Source organism: Corvus hawaiiensis, chromosome 1 (genome assembly GCF_020740725.1).
Source record: "Corvus hawaiiensis isolate bCorHaw1 chromosome 1, bCorHaw1.pri.cur, whole genome shotgun sequence".
NCBI classification, from domain to species: domain Eukaryota; kingdom Metazoa; phylum Chordata; class Aves; order Passeriformes; family Corvidae; genus Corvus; species Corvus hawaiiensis.
In genome coordinates, this window is record NC_063213.1 from 63,393,513 (window position 1) to 63,414,520 (window position 21,008).

The 21,008-nt window shown below is 41.2% G+C and overlaps 1 protein-coding gene across 3 annotated transcripts in view; it reads right to left on the reverse strand.

Annotated features, from left to right (window-relative positions):
- RNF144B (ring finger protein 144B) overlaps positions 1-21,008 on the reverse strand; it is a 93,914-nt gene that overhangs the window by 44,464 nt on the left and 28,442 nt on the right. Inside the window, exon 1 of one of the 3 annotated variants that reach the window (XM_048308144.1) lies at positions 6,454-6,826. The exons of 1 other annotated variant lie outside the window; for it this stretch is intronic. The gene's annotated coding sequence lies outside the window, so the exon portion shown is untranslated. Of the gene's footprint in view, positions 1-6,453; positions 6,827-21,008 lie in introns of those variants that run through there. One more of the 3 variants, XM_048308135.1, reaches the window with a different exon arrangement.

The following is a 21,008-nucleotide window of genomic DNA, read 5'->3' on the forward strand; positions in this document are numbered from 1 at the left end:
GTTTCAAGCTCCAAGCATTCACAAGAAGATTTCTGCCTGTACTGGGCTGAGCACAGGGAACAGAGTTAGTTTCTCAGGGGCTCGATGCAACTACTTAGAAATCCAGATGTTAGTATAAGACATGTAATAAACCAGAGGTGTCCATCAAATGCAGTCAGAGGCTTGCATTCATCATTCCCTCACTTCAATTCCAAATTTCAACCTTCATTACAGAAATAATTCCAAGCGAGAACAGCAACCTGTAAACATATGAGGTTTCAGCCTCAAGCGCCTCAGCATCTGGTAACAACTGGCTAGTCTCTACATGATCTTATCCACAAAGTCAAAGTACTGCCAATGGGAGTGTTTCCACTGGAGCATTTTTCAACGGACCTGTGCATTATGTGTGCAAAGATAAGCAATTGGGAGCTTATCTTGGAAAGAAGCTGCCCCACCTCCCAAACTCTCAGAAGAATGAGTATGTAGAACAGAGCACTGAAAGAACTCATACACTCATTATATTACAGGATGACAGTTTTACAGAAACCTTTCTAGACACCTTTCTGCCAGCTAGTCTTTTAATTATGACCATGACAATAAATGCCCATAGGCAAAATAGGCATTTTGTCCTCATTGTGGCAGAATTTGGGAAAAGACAAGAATTCTTGACTTTTTCTCTACTCTTCACAAGTGTATGTTTCCTTAATTTGTTGGTCCATCCTCCCAAAATGTGGTAAGCAAAGTTAACAAGGGGATTGAAATTGCTCAAGCCATGCACACTGCTTGGGTATTTTGCAACAAAAACATTGACCAATCCAAAAAATACATGTCCTTATAGCAGTATTGTCTAAATTAAGCACATGTATGTGGCTTCCACTTCACTCCAGGCAAAGGGCATGACTGCCTTTCCCACAAATCCTCTGTGGAGACAGTGATGAAGAATCCCCAGCACTGAAACCATCAGTGCAACCGTGGAGAGGTCAAGAGGGTGCAAGATTGCATCTTCTCCATTGTGCAAAACTTCAGCAAGCAAGTTATTGCTGGCCCTGTGGATGTTATGTTAGCCCTAAAATGGGTAAACCCCATGGGGAGGAGTTCCAGGATCAGTGGTTGGCAGAGCGCCCGCTGCTGTAAGAAATGTTCCAGGGAGTGCAATGGTAAACAGCCCACAGGATCAGCTCGATTTCCCCACGACTACAGCTTCGTAACCTTCTTTTTTTTTGAAAGGGGCGAGGGGGGGGTGGTAAAACTGGCTTTTTTTCCTTCATCATCTCCCCACCTCCATCAGAATGCTTCAAAAATTAATCACAGGCAGAACACATGAACTCTCCCATCTACTGCTCAGACAAAACCAGTGCCAGCCTGCGTGTCACTGATTCTACTTAATTCTGGAATTTTCTTTGCATGCAAATGATTAGCCTGGATACTAGCTGTCATGAAATGTGTTTTTCCTTCTATGTACACAGGAGTTTAAGAGCGTGCAATTTTGAATTATTTGCAGCTATATATACATGTGCAAAGAATTCTCCCCTATGCCACAGCAACATTCAGTACATAAAAGTGCAAGCAGAGGTTGCTTCCTTCCTCAAAGGAATCCTGCCAGTCCCTGAAAACAGACACAGCTTTTTTGTTCCAATGATTTTTCCTTTTTGCAAATATATAGAGCAAATAAATGTTTTCAGATCTGCAAGTTTAATTCCTGTCTGTCTATCTGAAAATACAACCGTTTGTATAACCAAACATGAATATCATCAAAGCTTCTGTTGGATACCCAGACAATGGGTTGAGTAATGACTTGTGTCTTATACTTTCCGTCCTCTCCTCATTTTTACAACAAAGCAAAAGGCAGAAAAGCTTGCAACAGACACAAATACTGAGACAAATACAGTCTCAATTAAAGGGCAGAGGCATGAGCATGACAGTAAAACCGTAGTTTTTTCCTTCTAATAAAAAGTGATTCTGTATTCTGTCTCCTAACCAGCATCTGGACAAACTAGAGAACGAGGTCCATAAGAACTAAATGGTTCAAGTCCAAGTGCAAAGTGCTGCACCTGGGTCAGGGCAGTCCCAGACATGTGTACAGAATACGAGAAGAATTCATCGACAGCAGCCCTGCCAAGAAGGACTTGAGGGTTCTTGTGGATGAAAACCTGGACATGAGCCAACAGCATCAGTGCTTGCAGTCCAGAATGCCAACCGCACCCTGGGCTGCACCTAAAGCAAAGTGGGCAGCAGATCAAAGGAGGTGGTTCTGCCCCTCTACTCTGCTCTTATGAGACCCCACCTGGAGTTCTGAATCCAGCCCTGGGGTCCTCAGCACAGGAAGTATACAGACCTGTTTGAGCAGGTCTAGAAAAGGGCCACAAAGATGATCAGAGGGCTGAAACAACTCTCCTCCAAAGACAGGCTAAGAGAGCTGGGATTTTTCCACCTGGAGAGGGGAAGACTCCAGGAACAACATCAGTGTGGCATTCCAGTACCTAAAGAGAGTCTATAAAAAAAGGGAAAGTAATTTTTACACAGGCAGATAGTGATAGAACAAGGGGAATGGTTTTAAACTAGAAGAAGGGAGATTTACATTAGGAGCTAGGAATAACAAATTGTTTTCTCAGAGGGGTAGTGAGGCACTGGAACAGATCGCCTAGAGAAGCTGTGGAAGGCCAGGTTGGATAGGACTATGAACAACCTGGTCCAGTGGAAGGTGTCCCTGGCCATGGCAGGTAGGTTGGAACTAGGTGGTCTTTAAGCTCCCTTCCAACCCAAGCTGTTCCATGATTCTATGACCTCTCCTTGCAACAAAAAGCATGTATAAGAAGTACCCATGACGGCTGTGTCTACAACAAGCTCAGGAAGTACACAGGAAGAAACAGAAGATTTGTTCTAGTGTGCATAAACCCAGAAGCCAGATTCCCACATCCCGAATCACTGTGCCTGGGGCTGGCTGGCTTTGGGACTCCAGAGATACTGATTTGCTCAGAAACCCAACGAGCAAGGGAGCTTGTAGGTCCCATATCTGAGTTAGTCCAAACTCCACCAAAGCTGGAGCTGTACTTGCAGGAACCAAGGACACTCAAAGAAGAAGGTAAACTGGTGACCTTTCTAACTATGTATTATGGATTCTCTCTTGCGAGCTGAGCAGATTCCCCTAAAAGTACAGAAAAAAAACCCCCAGATCTTGGGCAACTCATGACATTTTTTCATTATTATAATAGAATGAAAGAAACCAGAAATGGGGAACACATACGTCATTATGCACAAGTTTCAACACATATGAAGAGATCTAGGAAACTCCAAAAACAGAGTGGTTTTTTACATAGCTACTTTTTTTATTTGACAGTGTGGTTGCAATGCAGTTAACCTAGTTATGCTCTCATGCCTAGAAATTTCTACTTGGCACCGCTGTTCCTCCCGGAAGACTACAAGCTGGAAAAGTCCTACTTCAGCAGGAAGGGAAGGATGAGGACCTTTGTAATTTGAGATACTATCTTTTTTTTTTCTTTGTCTTTTTTTTTTTTGTGTTTTAGTATCTCCTTGCAGTGACCTACTTTATGAATGTAAAGCCCATTCAGTTCCCACTGAGCCGAAACCATTTAGAAGACACAGAACGATTACTGAACACTATTTTCTTACTGATCAGCAAAAAGTTATTTGGCACAAGCATCTCTGTAAATGTTTGTCCAAGACTAGGTAAATTTGCAGTGTTCGATGGCCCTCAGACCTGTGCTTCTGTCAAGTGAGAAGGCTCATAGTCTAGCACTGGAGCCCAGCTGTGCTTCAGCAGAAATACAGAATGCTGGAGGCTGAGCTTAATATCATTGCTGTCTTTCCCTTCGGATCTGTTCTTTCTTGTTTTGTTCAATGTTTCCCTTTGCAAACCAAAAGAAGATTAATTTTCAAATGGAATGAATGTTAAGGGCAAAGAAGAGAATTTGTGAAGTGCATTATATCGGGCTCTGCTTTGGCACAGAGAAACGCAAGGAAGAGGAGGGAACTGTACCCACCTCTGGGCAAGCACCCAGAGGAAAAGCACAGCTCCAGAATCAGGCTCACGAAGCTGAAGGCAATATCTGCTTTAGGATGTGCAAGGAGGTCTGATGGACTCAGTTCACAGCAACGCTGGCAGCCTGCCACAGTATTTTGTTCACGTGTGCCTGAGATATCCATGGGCCCAGAGCTGTAATTATGGTCTCAGATATCACAGTACTACTAGCCCAGGAGATATTTATGGATCTGATATGTACAACCTACAGGCACTGTGAAGTTTCAGACACATTCAAGAAAACTCCCCACTCAACAAGAGGGACAGCAAGTCTATAGCAGTTCTTTCGAGCTACATCAAAGCAACACACTCCACTGGGTCTCACCACTAAAAGTCACTGAAAGGTCTGGACAGGGTGAACTGCAGGCACAGGGCTCAGGCTCACACCACCGATATTATCAGAGGCATACTAATGAGCTGCAAACCAGGTTAAGCATTAGCACTGCTTGTTTCCCTATGGAGTGACTTGCTGCTTCTCACTTGCTGCATTTTAAAGTAACAATAATAATATGGACAAGTACATTCTTTCCTCCACCAGAAGGGAAAGGGCAGACAACCACTTCTACACTATTTGTTTCTACAAAGCTTATGAAGCATTTAGAGAACAGAGTGCAATCCAAGAACCTACCTAGAGAGAAAAACTCCATATTGTTTGCTATTTATATTGATAACTTCTGCCCCAAAGCATACTATCACACAAACAAAATCACCAAAATGTCACATCTGCAGGAAAGATCATGACCACCAGCAAGGTGCACGCAGAATACACTTCAGCATGGGGAACAGAAACTTTACCAGGTTGCCAAATGTTAGTTCTACATGAAGCCTGGGGAGGTTTCTGTGTCCTTGTGTGAGCAGACAGGACTTTGTGTGAAATACCCCCATCAGACAGCAAGATGCATGGGAGAAAATGAGTCTGATTCTCATCATACTGGCTTGGCTCTGGAGTAGCTCTGGTTTATTTTGAAAGAATACCTCCCACTTTACTACAGCTTTAGACACTTTGCAAACACACACTTGTCAATCCATAATCTAAAGCATTACTTTCAGCAGTGTAACTGCAGCCATGCCCTTATCAATGTGGTACTTTCTCCAAAATAGCTTGTGTTTATTGACGGAAGGGTTTCAGCCACTTTCACGTTATAGCAACAACCCAGACCCCCATCCACATTCAGGCATAGACAAGTCCTATACAGGACAAGAATCACAACATTTTGAAAAATATTTCAGGACAGGATTTTGAAACTTCTGTTTCCGTAAATATTGGAATCCCAAACCCAGTGCCTGCCCTTAACAAGTCCACTTGCCCTTCAGGCTGAGGGCAGCCAAACATATCAGACTGCTCTGCCTGCTCACACACAGTTGGAAAGCTGCACAGGGGTATTTCAGTCATGGCCTACATCTCTGCTAAAATTTACTTCTTAAAAGCATTCAGTGTCTATTTACCAAGAGGATTGGAAGTCACTCTGCAAGGCATTCTTTACTATAGTAAATCTAAATATTTTACAACTTACAGTGCTCTCTGAAGGAAGACATTTGATATTGCTGCATACAGTTAGGAAGCAGAATGCTTTTGTATTACAGAAATTCAGAGCTCTAAAACAAACTAGACTGAAATATCTTCATTACTAAAGCTGCTTTGCACTGAGAAAGCCTTATGATGAGAAAGCAGTGCAAACATTCCAGTAAATGCAGTTGTCTATTCTTCGTGTCAAAAAAAATTTAAATGCAAACTAGAAAACAAAAGTATGGTGTATATTTTGTATGTGCTTACATAAACCACATAACCCTAAACCCTGAGCAGATTAGAAGTGTACATTAACACGGATTAGAAGTTAACACTTACAATACCGATGAACATATTTTTTCCTTCCTGATACCAGCTGCATGAGACTGTGGCAGAAGAAATGCCTTTAAACCAGGAGGAAACCTCAGCATTTTAAACTCAGCCTTCTTCCAGCTTAATCAGGCATTTTTTCAGTATGAAAGTTCTTCTATTTAAATTAAAACATACTGATAGTATGCCATTTCAGCAACTGCCTTCCACACAGATACATCCTAATACTGCAGCATTTTTAAACACAGATCTTTTCACACAGATATTTCTTTGAAAGTTACACTGACAAAAGTAATTTCACCCTTTTGGGAAGTACTTGATGTTGATTTATTTTCAGCCTTTAACAGTCAGGACACCAAGGTTTCCTTTTGCTTCAGCTCTAAGCACCACATAGTTTGATTTTACCTGAACCACAAATAACATTTATTTTAGCTATTTAATAATTCTAGTCCTTACCTCTGGAGAAAAAAAACCCCAAAAACAACCAACCAACCCTCTTCTACTTTCTTCCATTAGAAGCAAAGGCTGGCTTTCTGTTCTTTTAGGCTATCCTTTGCTCTCAAGAAAAAAACCGACAGAAAGCTGTATTCCAACATACCTTGAAAGGAGAGCAGCACTCACACTCACTGCCAGCTGTGTGACTTTTCAGTAGCTGCGCTCAGACTCCGGCGTTCCCAAGCACCACGATGTCACAGACCCCTGAAGCTCGCAGTGAGGAGCGCAGCAGATTGCTCCCACACGCCCTTCCTCTTCTCTGGGTATCTGACAGCTGTACACTTTTAAGGACTGCAGCAGGACTCGTCTCCCAGCCCCTGTGCCACTCCGAGAAATCATCCCCTCCCTGCTATTAAGTGCACGCTGCCATTAGATCCTAAAAGCACGTCGCAGCTTGTATGCAGTAGCTGTGGGAAAGCCGCATTTATTTATACAGGAAGCGTGAGTACAGCACTTCCTACTTCCCATCCGAGACTCAATTCAGCTGCAGGTGATTCCTTAAACCCTGTCAGCTCCCAGCCAATGCACACCCTTACGTTCTGATTTGGGTATCGGTGCAGCTTTTAACCACAACTCCCATCTGAGCCCTGAGAAGGTAAAACTGAAAGCAGCAAGGCATTAGATGCTACACTCATAAAAGCCCTCCCAAATTAACGTGTTTTGGGAGAGCAGTTTGCATAGCAGCTGATGTCTGAAACCTTGCTGGCTTCTGCTTGTGGAAAATGTCACCTAAAAAAAAAAAAAAGTGATTTCTTCACGTTGGAGGGGAATAGGGCAAAAAATCTAAACTCACAAATAAAGTACGAGTGTAATTTCAGATCTGAGTGTTTAATGATGATGGTGCTCATCTTATTCTGTCAATACTAAAATTTCACTCTTTAAGCTGTCCCTGTGTGCAAGAGGGGTTGGGAATCCTGCATTTCCGTATTCCAGCAAGGGTGTGATTTACAGCAGCCAAGTAGCAGGAGGATATTTAATTGTGCCACATGACACCAAACCCTCAAGAACTTTTCCTGCTGTAGGAAATGCACCACACCCACAGATAAGAAATATAGATATATCAGAGTGCAGGGGGTGCAGAAAAACAGAAGGAAGTATAGATGTTAATCTATAATTTTCTCCTTATGATGAAATAAGTTTACTTTGTACTTCATGCAATCATTGCTGGCGTTTTGCCTTCAGTACTTTCCTGTGAAAAATTATATATAGGCATTTCTTCCGGGGTGTATAAAAGCTCACAGCTGAGCTTTTAGTTATTTTCAGACAATTATACTGCATAGATTAATTTAGGGAAAAGGCAGTAAGCTTGTGCAACTTTCATTCAGCCTCCTTGCTGAATTACTCCTTTATATTACAGCTTTGCTTGAATTACCATCACATACTCTTTTCCTCTCAGAATAAGTACAAACTTAGAATTTATCTATTTAACACTGGGTGTTATATATAATTTAAAATATATTTATATAATATAATTTATATAATTTATATATACTTTTTTTATATTTATATATTATTTGTATATATTTAGCGAGGGAGGGAGGGAATAATCACCAGAAAAAATATAGCTGTTCCAACATGTGGAATCTTGTTGATCTCTATGGTGTTCATCAACAGGGTTACAACAGGATTTGGCAAACTAGAGCCATGTCACATATACTGCCACTTGAGCTAGCAGAGCATTTCCCAGCAGAAGCAGACATATATAATCTCAGCAGTGGCCAATCCTAGACAGGACTCAAGAAACACTTAGGGCTCAGAGCTATTTTTTTAGGCTCTAGAGCAGTAGTGAAAATGTGAAATTCTTTGTAAAGCTTTATGAGTAGAAAAGGATTCTCCTTCAGTGGTTACATTTTTATCCTCCATGTTCTGTTTTAGTATGAAATAGCTTGAGCCCCTGTCACTACTCTCTTCACTACCTCCTCTCTGTTCCAGCTCCTCTATTTTCTTCCTGCAGCTGCTCCCTTTGCTACTCTGCCTCCATCACACAAGTACTTGCTAGACCACAGATGAAGCTCAGCAAGAAAACTCTTCCAGTTCTCAGCCCCTGTGCTCAGCACCACAGCACTCAAACAGCAAAAGGCAATTATCTCAGGAGAGTGGTGAGAGAGGGAGGACGAAGGAAATCAAGTCATTCATGCAGGTGTAGGGAAAATGGCAGGGCAGTAAGTTCAGAAGCAGAGCAGAGCAGAGCAGCTGCCAGTAGCAGAGTAGAAAAAGTAGCATCTGGTTTGGTACTTACTCCTTGCTGGCACAACAAAACAAAAACAAGCTTCACTGAAGCAGCCTCCACCAGTGAAGAGACTGAACTGCAACAAAGACTAGTCATCTTCCCTTCAGATGAATGATGAGGCCCACTTGTATCCGAGGGGGGGGGGGGGGGGGGAGCTGTTCTTTTGAACTATGAAAACTAGATTTAGTACATTAAAATGCACACAAATTCTGGAAACTTCAGCTACAAACATCCCATCATATTTTTATCCCATTTCCTACTATATGTCTCCATGCAAGTTATAATGTGATTGCACAAATGTGCAAAACTGCTTACAACAAAATTATTTTCCCTTAGACATCACAAAATCAGTGAGAAAAATTAGGGATGTTTCTCAAGACAATTAACTAGAAGTGTTGAGATACGCTTGTTCCAAGTACTCCACTTCATGAGTATCAAATCCTAAACTGTGGAGCCCAGATTAACACACTGGACAATCACTTACTGATGCTGTGTGGACAGCTGGCTATGCCCCTGCTTCCATCTTCTCTTCGGTATTTGCCCCTACTTCTGTGCTTATCCAGGATCTCCGCAGCAAAGAGGAGCTGAAGGTGACGTGGCACTGTGCAGGAGCTCAGGCTATAAGGACTTGACATGATCAATACCGATGATTCTTTCAATTGCCATCACCAAAAGACGTGAGCTGGACTGTTAGGAGCTCTTCTGCCAAAATGATTTGTCTTCCAGCTATACCTCGAGCCCAGGTACTTCACAGTTTCACAGAAGCACATCTTCTTGGCAAGCTAATTTTGTGAAGTGTTATGAGTCATGCTAAAACTGCTACCCAGCTCAAATCCCTGAATCTCTTAACCCAGATTGATTGGTTTCCTTTTTGAGCCAACAAATAAAAAAAAAGTTCAGACTGCCACACAATACCAGACAAGGCACAAGCTAAATTCTCCCCATTTGCTTTCTTCTTGGGTAGCAGTGATGTAAAGCACAGAACTGAGACAGTCCAATTAATCTTTTGGACACTCTTAAATGATGCTTTTATACCTCTGGGCTGGGGGAATGGCTGAGCCTTTGAGATGTCAAAATGCAGTATCACTGGAAACTTTTAGTTGAGTTACTAGCCAGAATAAAAATAAAGGCTGGCATATTTAATTACTAACATTGCTGTGTCATCCTTGCAGCGACTTGAAATACTTCAGAAATGACTAAGCCACTCTGCATTCACTGAAATTACTAATTAATTTTTGACATAGATGAGTAAAAAAGTAATAGCATGACCACTGAAAAGATTGCTCACATCCCACGAACAAAATACCATTAACAGCAAGTGAAAACACTGAGTTAGTGTATAACTAACAGTTTCATTGTAATTCTACATAAAGAAATAGGACTAGCTCTGAGGAAAAAAAAGAAATTTTCACTACCCTGTTTCACAATTTTCAACTAAAAAACCCCAAATATCCTGAAAAACAATTGCTATCCATAGGTGTAACATAAAAACAGGTTCTGTAACAAGCTTTCTAAAACCAGAGCCTAACTAAAAAAAAATTAGTCTTTATCCATCTGACTTTTGTACAGGCAAATAACCCATCTCCCTGTGGAAAAAGAAAGTATTTGTAGATGTAAGAGAGACAGTTTCACAACAAAAATAGATACTAATGAGTAACATAACTAATGCTGAAAACTAAACAGGAAGGGGTTTTGCACAGGGAGTATACATATATCAACTGAAGCGGCAAGTGTGACGCCCCTGATGTCATGGACTATTAATACTTGTCTTCAGTGGGTACTATTTTAAAGAGGGATTACACCATCAAAAGTCATTTGTGGTACCTTCATAAACCAAATGTTTTAAAAAAGAATCTCTATTCAATATATGTGTTTATATAATCACACAATGCTAGAAATAATATGTCAGTGCAAAAAAATACAGAGCTATGTAATATTTTGCATGCAGGCAAGATTTAGTCAGTATAGCTACAAGAAAATCAGGATCACATCTTTTCCTGTTTAAATAACCCTATTGTTCTACAATTCTGACTTGGTATGCAAGTCACTCACTGACAAACCAGGCTTGAAATCTTCATTAATCCCTTTAGCTAAAACATAAAACTTTATTACAAGGAGTTTTCTATTGGAGTGAAATAAATCAAGTTAAACTATTTCAAAAGAATAGTAGGTGCAATCTAAAGAGCTTTTTATTTTACAGTAAGAAAGGGAGTGGGATGGCACACTGTCTACTGAACATTTATAATGATTATGATCTCAAAATGTGTGGATTTGTCTCGGATACAAAGAAAAGTGGTAGGTGACTTACACTCATCCTGCTCCTATGAACAAAGCAAAATGCAATATTCATTAAACTTCATTGGCATAGTGGACCAAACAAAATCATATGGCTTCCATAAGTTCTGTATTTCTGTGTTTCTTTTCTATCCATATTTTTTCCTATGTTTATACTTGGAACTATCTTTTGGTATTTGATCCATACAGAACCATGCTAGAGGAAAAAAAAATAGAGCCTGAGCAGAAAACTATGAGAAGTCAGCCTGCTACCCCAGTGGGTAGGTTTCAGGCGCTTAGAAATCTCAGTTTAAAGATCAAGGGCAATGGCTTTGACAGTGTATTACTGCAATTCCAGTGCAACTCCTCTTCTTGGGACCACGAGGCATCGAGACAAAGTGTATTTGCCCCCACAGCAAAACCTGCTGGTGGCAGAGCTCTACTGGCAATGCCACCAGGAGCGAGCATTTTGCTACTGGCAACCAAACAGTTCTGCAACAGCTCTACAGAAATTTTTGCTTAGGCTAACTCCTTCCTGCTCACTAAGTGTGTGAAGAACCAGCCTGCAAAAAGAAAACAAGCTAAGTTGCCATGAGCCTGCCATAAATAAGACACTGATGAGCTGCCACTGAACAGCAGACATCCAGCCCAGGGGCAGCCAGAGCAGCACCCTCAGCCCAGGGCACATCCTCAGCCACCTCCTTGCACTCGAAATACAGGGAAGAGGCAGGCTACTGTCACACTCCCCCTTGACCTTCTCCTGCGACATGAGACATGCCAGCCATCGTTTCACAAGGCAGTTGTGTCCCTCCCCAGCTGCACAGTGATCATCAATGATGTGACAGCACTGCTTCTGCAGCCAGGGACACAGGACACCTCTCGGGCTCAGAGGCTACCGTGTGCAAGCAGGTCCAGTTCCCCAGCTGGACAGCACATGTAGCTCCCCCCAGACCAGCACCACCTCATGAACTGATGATAAAAAATAAAATGAAACCAAACAGCTTGCTTTGCTCTCGTGTTCATGTGTTACACATACAGAAGTGGAGTTGCTCAGCTCTTATGGGCAGCAGGTAACAGGCGAGACTTTCTAGCTGCAAAAAGAGGAATTTATAAAGCAGCATTGGAGGAACCATACTAAATACACATGAAAGAGAAGACACTGAAGTTGTCCTCCTGCCTTCTCTTAAAGTCAGCACACATTTTCAACCAGAGTATATAAAGATTGCATGGGGATAACTTAAGGCTCAGGTAAATTAATTTATTTTCTATTAACTGTGCTCATAGCTAATTTCAGAGAATGGCAGAGACTTTCAATTATGCATGGATATTTTTCTTCCTTTTGATTGTGTGCCCAAAATGACACATTGTGTTGACTTTTAACAAAGTGTTTTGGTCATGTACCTGGAATTGCAGTGATTTCAGACATCAGAATCACCATCAGTTTAAAAATTGAGAGGGGAAAACCATCCTGGCAGCCAAGACAGAAAGCTTCCTCTGTAACAGAGGAGGTCACCAACCTGTCCTTGTCATAAGATAAAAATGTGCAGAATGTTTTCATGTCTCTGATTCTACTGTGTTTTCTGTCCTGCCTCAAGCTCTTAACTGCTTTATTTGGAAATATTAAGAGACAGCTTCCAACCCAAGCCAGTCTCCTAGGTGATGGCTTTGCCTTAGCCTGAACTCCATCTATAGATTTAAAAGACAGCTAGAATTTGGAGGGGAAGCTGGCAGAGGTCACCTAATAATACATTTCAGCCCAGACCTTGTTGTTTTAACTAACTTCTGAAGTCAAGGATGGGCAGATTAGAGATGAGAGAGAGCTGAGACAATTTTATGGCTATAAAAGCCAACAATAGGATTTTCACAGACATCTGGCAGGAAGGACCAAGGTGTGCAGCTAATGTATACCTTTGATTCATAACTCTTCTTTAGTATTTAAGTATGACACACTTAGCCTTTGATTAATTCAGGGTGAGAAAGAGTTTCCAAGTTGAGAGGGGTTACTTCAATGGACTGGCTATGCAGGGAAATAATGGAACTGAAACATACCCCTAGAGGAAAACCAAGAACTTGTCCCCCTCTCCCAGCATCCCTCTCCTTACTCAACTTCCAGGAAGGGTCTCCATGCCATTCCCCTCCCCTTTTACAGTCTCCTTTCCCTACCAGAATTTACATCTCACCCATTTATGGTGAGAGCGGATATGAAAGGTTTGCCCAGATCCACTTTTCTCTCTATGGAATTTAATCATGTGGTCACATAACACAACCAATCCTAAGTTTCTAAGGATTTCAGTCTCTCAGCAGGGCTATTTGAGTGAGCCTATCTTCTCCCTGCTGCTTTAGGCTGGCCACCTTTGTAATGGCAGCATCCAACAAGGACACAATACCACTTTCCAGATGAGAAGCAGCAACGTGTTAAAACACGTGCAACTGTTTGCTGGCAGCATTCTTATCACATCACAGCTGTAGTAACAAAATCCAAGATTGCTTCACATTCCGGTCTTTTGTTAGGATAGTGATAAAACTTTTTTTCCCTCCTCTGCTCAAAGCAGAGCAGACAGCAATTACAACAATCTCCTTGGAAGGACATCTTTAACACACACCACCTAGCAAGAAGTTGTTAAATTCAACAATCCCAAAATTAGTATAGTGGGAACTCAAAGCCAGGCACATTGCTTGCTTGCTGCAAGTGACATAAGGATTTATTCAGTTGCACTGAAATAATTTGGGAGGGCTTTACTTAATGTTGTTTATTTTTGTATCTGCTACAATCAACTGCCAGGTAACTTCATTAAAAATATGTGCTTTTTTACCTAGAAATTTGTTTAAGTCTCTAATAAAATTAGGGATACCCATCTGGGCAGAGAGAACATCTAGGAAAAGAAACCTGAGCTTTACAAGTCTCAACAGGGGCAGAGGGTAAGAGGCATACCAAAACCTTTGCTTTTCCAAACACTGCTAAAATCCAAGCAAATAGTGTTTCCTGCTTCAGTACTATCTGCGGTCATTGAAGAAATGACAAGTGAACTCATCTTTTTGTTAAGCTTGACTTCATCTGTGAAAAGCCCCTGGTTCCACTTAACTGCTCTATACTCATCAGGAAGAAATTTAAACAGATCAAGTACTTCCTCCAAGTTTATATTTTATACATGTACACTTATTTCCTGGGATATGACAAAACACAGTCGGGGCAAAATGCATCAATAAATCTGTTTCCACAGAAAATTACTTTGCATTACACAATATAAACAAAGCTTGAAATGTGAACTCTGAATTTTTAGTTTCCATGAGTTCTGTCTTTCAAGGTGAAGAAACTCTGCTCAGTGAACTTTGACTGTGAGTAAACAACTAAATTTTTCCTTATATTATCCTTAGGATAACTCTCTACATGATTGCAATTTACATATGTTGGGAAAAACAATATCCCAAATCATAGGGAATAGAAATGCGGCATTGTGGAAGAAGAGAAGGAGGCTTTAGACAAAAGGAGAAACAACTGGCCTACTTCCAAAGAAGTCCTGAACACCTCTCTCACTTACGATATGATCAAAGCTAGGTCAGATCCCACCTGCAGAAGGCAGATGGGAAGAAACTTCCAGGATCTTGAAATCTGCCAAGGAGATATGAGACAACATGAAGTTTAAGGAATGTTTGGTGGATGAGAGGCTGGACCTGACCCAGAAAAGCCAACTGTATGCTTAACAGGAACCATGGCCAGCAGGGCGAGGGAGGGGATTCTCCCCGTCTCTGCTCTCATGAGACCCCACCTGCAGTGATGCGTCCAGCTCTCCGGTCCCACACACAAGAAGGCCAGGGACCTGCTGGAGTGAGTTCAGAGGAGGACCACAAAGATGATCTGAGGGCTGGAGCACACCTCCTATGAAGACAGGCTGAGAGAATTGGGGTTGTTCAGCTTGCAGAAGAGAAGGGTCCAGGGAGATGTTATGGAACCTTCCAGGGGCCTACACAAGAGCTGGAGAGAAACTTTTTACAAAGGCATATAGTGACAAGTCAAGGGGGAATGGCTTTAAACTGAGAGCTGATTTAAATTCGATATTAGGAACTGAGGGTGGTAAAACCCTGGAACACATTGACTAGCAACGTGGTGCATGCCTCATTCCTGCAAACATTCTAGGTCAGGTTGGATGTGGCTCTGGGAGATCTCATCCAGCTGAAGATGCCCCTGCTCATTGCAGGGGAGTTGTACTAGATGGGTCCCTTTAACCCAAAATGTTCCATGACTCTAACAGGGGCCAAAGGCAGGAAAACCATTTGACTCTCCTAAATATGAAATTAACAGCATGAAGAGACTGAGCATAACACTCTCTGGTCTTTCTGGTTTTGGTTCATGAATAGAGTACATTTGCTATAATGAAAAATAACAGGTAAAAGGATAGAAGAATCATAAGCACTTACAGAATATTTCTAACACTGCATGAAAAAACACTAAGACCTTTTAGCTTTGTGTATCTTCATGGCTTTTTGAACAACATAAACAAGATGACAAACAGCACCTCCCAGTAGCCTTGCAGAGAGCAAACACAGTGTCAGAATCCAGACATGTACCATCCCCAGGACCCCTGCTGGTGATCACAAACATCTCACCAGTCTCTGGGTGTCCCAGGGAGCAAGCTGCCACAGGCTTCAGCTGGGAAAGCAGCACAAAGCACCTCTCTGGGCTGATAAAACTGGAACAAATCGGCTGCTTCCTACTGAGCAAACTTCAGAGTAATTATACAGCACAACTTGGTAAAAACCAAGAAGCTCCACCTGAGACCCTCTTGAAATAATGGTGATCATCAGACTATGCCACAGAAACAGGGTTCACAATAATGGCTTCTTGCCTTTGGGTTAAAAAAAATATCAGATCGTGATGTGAGATGTAGCACTGAAACTTTGTATATGGAAACAGAATTTGGACAGCGGGAGAATTTAGTAGCTTATTTCAACTATGGATTCATTCCTGATAAGGTTTAAGGATTTGAAGAATTTCTGGCAGTTCTGTTTAATTGTTTATTTAGGAATAATTATTTCTCTTCCCCCAAGCAAAATGACAGGAAACATGAATCAAGACTGTTCAAAAACTAAAATAACAACTTCCTTTGTCCTTACTGATAACATTTTTGGTTTTGTGACTTGAGTGGGTATTTGTGTGTGTGTTTACCATGAGAAATTTTTTGCCAATGAATCATTATTTTGATGCAATATTTTACATAAAGCCTACAGTTGATCTTTTGGGTAATTTCTTTTGCTGTCAATAGGATTAGGAAGGAGAGGAGAGAACAGAAAAACACGTAGAAAGAATAAATAAAATTAATGTTTTACAGGAAATCAGATGTTCTCCTGATGTTCTGCTGCAGTTAATTTCCACTAAACACGGCAATGTATGACGGGAATGGAGATAGTGACAGTGACGGAAAAATTCCAATAATGTGCTTTCATTCTTTGATTGTCCTTCCAGGAAACAGAGAAGTTGCTTCAGCCTCCTTCAAATGGCAACAAGTGCACAATAAAATTTTTATCTTTTAGTAATAACCCAAATGTGCAACACTCCACATACCAAGATGTTTTCAGTTTCAATACTATTATGGGCCATGAGGCCCATCCATCACTCTGCCTAGACCACAAAAAGTCTGTTATTGGCACTGTGTGAAGGTTTAAGATTCTCTCACATAAAAGCATCCATAAGCTGACAGTCAAGACCTCTGCTGTCTCTATACCATCCACTGCCAAACAATTTTATTTTTTTCTATTGTAAAAAGATTACAAAAAGCTTGTGAATTTAAAATAATGCACACTTGTACAAGTGTTTCCAGCATGTTGCTGAAAAACAGTCAGTGAATAAATTATTTTCCTCATTCAAAAGGCATTGTAAACCATGGTTTTTCTCAGGAATGAAGGTTTATTAATTTGGCAGATTTTATGCTCCCAGCTTGTATGGGAAGAAATGGTTGAGCAGCAAAACTGATGAAGCCTGGTTTCTAAGGATTTGTGTGCCCTAACACTACTAGAACAATAACCCTATTTCCCTGGTATCATTTCCAAAGTGCCCCTGGAGCAGGGGCAGTGCAGTTTATGACTTGTGCTGACCCACATGCACACTGATCAGTAAGCCTTCTATGTGATGCTGGGTTTTTGACAGGATGTACCAGAAAAGGTACAACAGGGGAGCCCTGCCTGCCTTTTTACATCGATGGCTCAGAAAGTTGTCAAGTGTACCAGCAGAAAAATAGTGTAATCCACATGAGCTCTATTTCCCTAAGAAATTCAGTTAAGCAGGAGACTTAAATCAGCTCAAACCTTTAAGGATTAGACTGATCATTTCACAAAATCATAGCAAAAGTCAAGGCACTTTACTGGGTACTCTTCAGACGTGTGACTACGTACAACCTTTCTGTTTCATTATACACAGTAGGAAGTAAAGAGGAAACTTTCATTTGACATTTTGGTTTTGACCATTGGAAGCCAACTTCAGAAGTTTTGCAATAGGCTTTCCAGCTCTTTAACAAAAAACACCTGCAGCACAGATAAAAGGTTTATATTTTTTTTCTTTTTTGTAGGCTTTGCCACCAGCACCCTCTGATCTTGGAAAAGCACAGTAATTTTATCATCTGTAATACCACAAAAAAACCCCACAACCTTACTTACTTGTATACAAAGTATAAAACACATGCCCCAGCTGTCCTGTATGCTTTGTTACAGACTGTAAAGTGTCTTGCATTCAAGGGCAAAGCAGTGAAACACAAATTTCCAACAGGGAAATCTGGAGTGAATTAAAAGTTGTAAAGTTAAGTCCCTATAAAAAGAAGTTTTCTAGTGAACATCACTGATCTGATGAAGTATATTTGTTTGGAAGATAATAGAAATGACCATTCAAACAATACAAATTATCTATATGTGTTTTTATCAATCCTGCCTTAACTAAGGTAGAAGAGATAAATGCCATATACATTCAACCTGCTTAAATACTAGATGCTAATACAAAATAAATACAAAATGCCTGCAGAGGTGCCACGGGATCACAAGGGGCCACTGATACCTCTCATTTCTGAATCTCTTCCTGTGTTCTTCCTTCCACCTTCCCACCATCTTCCCTTTGACTCATGCCCTTTCTGTCTTGTTATCTCAGCCACACAAAATCTTTGGCAGTCAGTAACTAAAACTTCCTGCACTACCTGTCTGAAACCTGTCTAACTCTATTCTAAAAGTCTAAAATCTTTTCACCTTTTCTTTAGAATAGTTGCTTCCATCAGTAAGCAAAATCCCAAATATCCCACTGTGAATATGGCACTAGCCCAAGATTTTTTGTATCTGTAGAAATATATAACATGCTCCAGTGTACTTGATCTTGTTTTTGCCTTAAAGGCCTTCTTGTGAAATGTGTTGAATGGTTTTTCTTCTAGTATTTACATCTGAGTTCCTCTTTTACTGCAAATGTAACATGCATGACCATGATATTTTAATGTTTGTCATTAATGTGTGCATAGGATTATCAGAAGGCAACTTCTTCAGGTAACACCTATTTGACAACTCCTAACTGCTAACACTTCTACTTTTAAAAGAAATGATAAGAGGCTGTACTTTGTGAGACTATGAAGTAGCCTGGTATCAATACTTTTTATGTTGTAGGGTTTCCGTACCCAACTTCAGACTGTGGTCCCCCTGCCAGGCATCACCCAAACACACAAGAAGCTGCACTGTCAGAAAGAGTTCACAGTCTGAGTTGCAGTCAGAGGGAACAAGAGGAAGAGTTGTGAAATAACACGAAAAGTAAGGCAGGAAGAGTGTGAGTGTGACAGGAAGAAGATACAAGATACCTTTGTACACAATGGAATTAGTCAGAACATTTCACATTTCTTCTTCAGCCTCTTTCCTCCTCATCAAGAAAATAAATAAGTGCAATTCTTGACCAGTACTAACTAGTCATCACCGTTGGCTGGCCACTGGTACAAGTCATAGAGGAAGTAAAGAAGCTGAAAGAAGAGATGTTTCCCTTATGAATAATAAGGCAAGGTGCTTTTTTTAATAGATGAACATAAAAGTTCATAACGACACAAGCAAGGATGACATAGATGGCAGAAGACAAGGGAGTAGCAGTGAGTTGTGGAGGACCAGAAAAGTAGAGAGGAGAAGCAGCAATCCTCCCTGCTGAAAGGCTGTGGGAGAGAGGACTCTCAGCATGAGCTACAGGCCAGCATAGGGACTGAACCAACAGCTGAACAGCCACAGCCAGCACCACAGGATGTTTGATGGTAACACCTAATGCCTGAAAAACACTCACTACAAAACCACATATTTCCTTTCACTGTTTCCAGAATCAGTCATTTCGTCACTTTAAAAAAACCCAACAAAATCTCCAAAACAACAAACATTTTCAAGTAGATTTTAGGCATTGGCCAGAACATTTTTCCAGACTCAAGAGCCACATGAAACACTCATGCACCAGTTGATCTCAAACATTTTAACACAAAGCTGACAGTCCCTGCATGGCATGAACTGAATAATTACTGGGAGATTTCCCCCCTTTTCAGCTTTTCCTTGTTCATCCACCAACCCTTTCCCCACCTGCCCCCTCCCCCTCAAAAATCCTCTCTGTTTCAGACAGGTCTGTCAAGAACCTGTTTTAGTAATCAGTAGGGTGCTCCAATTACTTCATCATGACACAGATATTGCCAACACCTCTAATGCGGAGGTGTTTCTGGCAGAGTTTGTGTTTTGCCATGTAGCCTTCCTCCACAATGGGAGTCACCTCAATAACAGAAGACATTTTGCTGACAGTCACAACTGAGAGGAACTTTCCCTGGCATTTGTAATTGGAGCTTCACTAACTGATTGTCCTGAAAAATGATACAAGGAAACTATTCTAGGAGGGATTAGCTCTTAGTTAGGAGATAGAAACAAAGCAGTGTTTAAATGCCATGAAATCAAGGACCACTCCACAGACCACTCTGGAAGAACAGTTCTGTGTGGACCAGCTTTCTGAAAAACAGATGTAGAAGGATGTAGAGACCAGGCTCTAGAAAGCTTCTGTTTGTCCGTCTGTCACTGGGGCTGGCAGAAGCCAGGCAGACAGGTTAGTGATCCCCTGACTCAGCCTCCTTGCAAAGTCACACAAAGCTTCGCCTTTCCTCAGATACAAAGTCCCAAGCCCTGCTAACAAAATCAGCAAGGGATCAACTATCCCAGTCCTTAGCTAGACACGTTTCTCCTTTTCAAAGTCTGTTTAAGCCATTGAATCATCACGAATGATGTCTTTATCAAGCCTGCCTCCAGTCACGTGGCAAATGCAATACTATTCAATACTGCCTGGCAGAGTAATTGAAACCCAGTGTGTGCAGAACAGTGCTCTGCTGCCCTGAAGCTCAGATCAACTCTTGAGCATTGCTTTGCCATGATTTTAGACACTGGGAAAGATTTTTGCCTTTGAGAAATATCATGGGCTCCAGAGCTCCTCCTCCATTTCCACCTCCACTTCCAAATGAGAACAATTAATCTTTTTTGCCAGCCAGACCCAAATGAACAAGCTCTCCTCTTTTTTATATATATATTATTTTTTCAGTCCATTCCCCCCATATTGACATGCACTACAAGAAAACAGTATTGGCTCATTTGTGCTCCCTGCAGCTATTCAGCCTTTTCTGGGCTGTGCTGCATTTATAGACTTCCTCTTGGGACAACTGCTCCATTTTGGGTAAAATTACAGTAAAACAAGAAACAGCTGATAGAGGGGTCTGGCCTGAAAGTCAAAAGGTTCACACAGCATGTTACCAACATCTGGAGTGTTGGACAACCTTTAGTTAAGTACTGTGATCATACAATTGCATAATTTGTCTTAATATCATGCACAAAACAAACCTGATGGTATCTAATGAGCTTTTCAACTTCTGCAAAAGGCAAAATCACCAATCCATACTAGCACTGTGTGGGAATTTCCAATAAGGTTTCCAAGAGGGAAAAAAAAAAAGCCCTCTGCTGGGATAAAAGCCCTCTGCTTCTATACCCCATCTCTTTCAAACAGCTGCTGAGCAAAGTGCTAAATGAACATGCTACAGGGTCACCTGAAAACCAGCCCTGACCAGTTATTCAGTAGTCCTTCAGAACAAAATAAATATTGAACACTTCAAAATGCAGGTCATATTTATTCTTTACCCTAG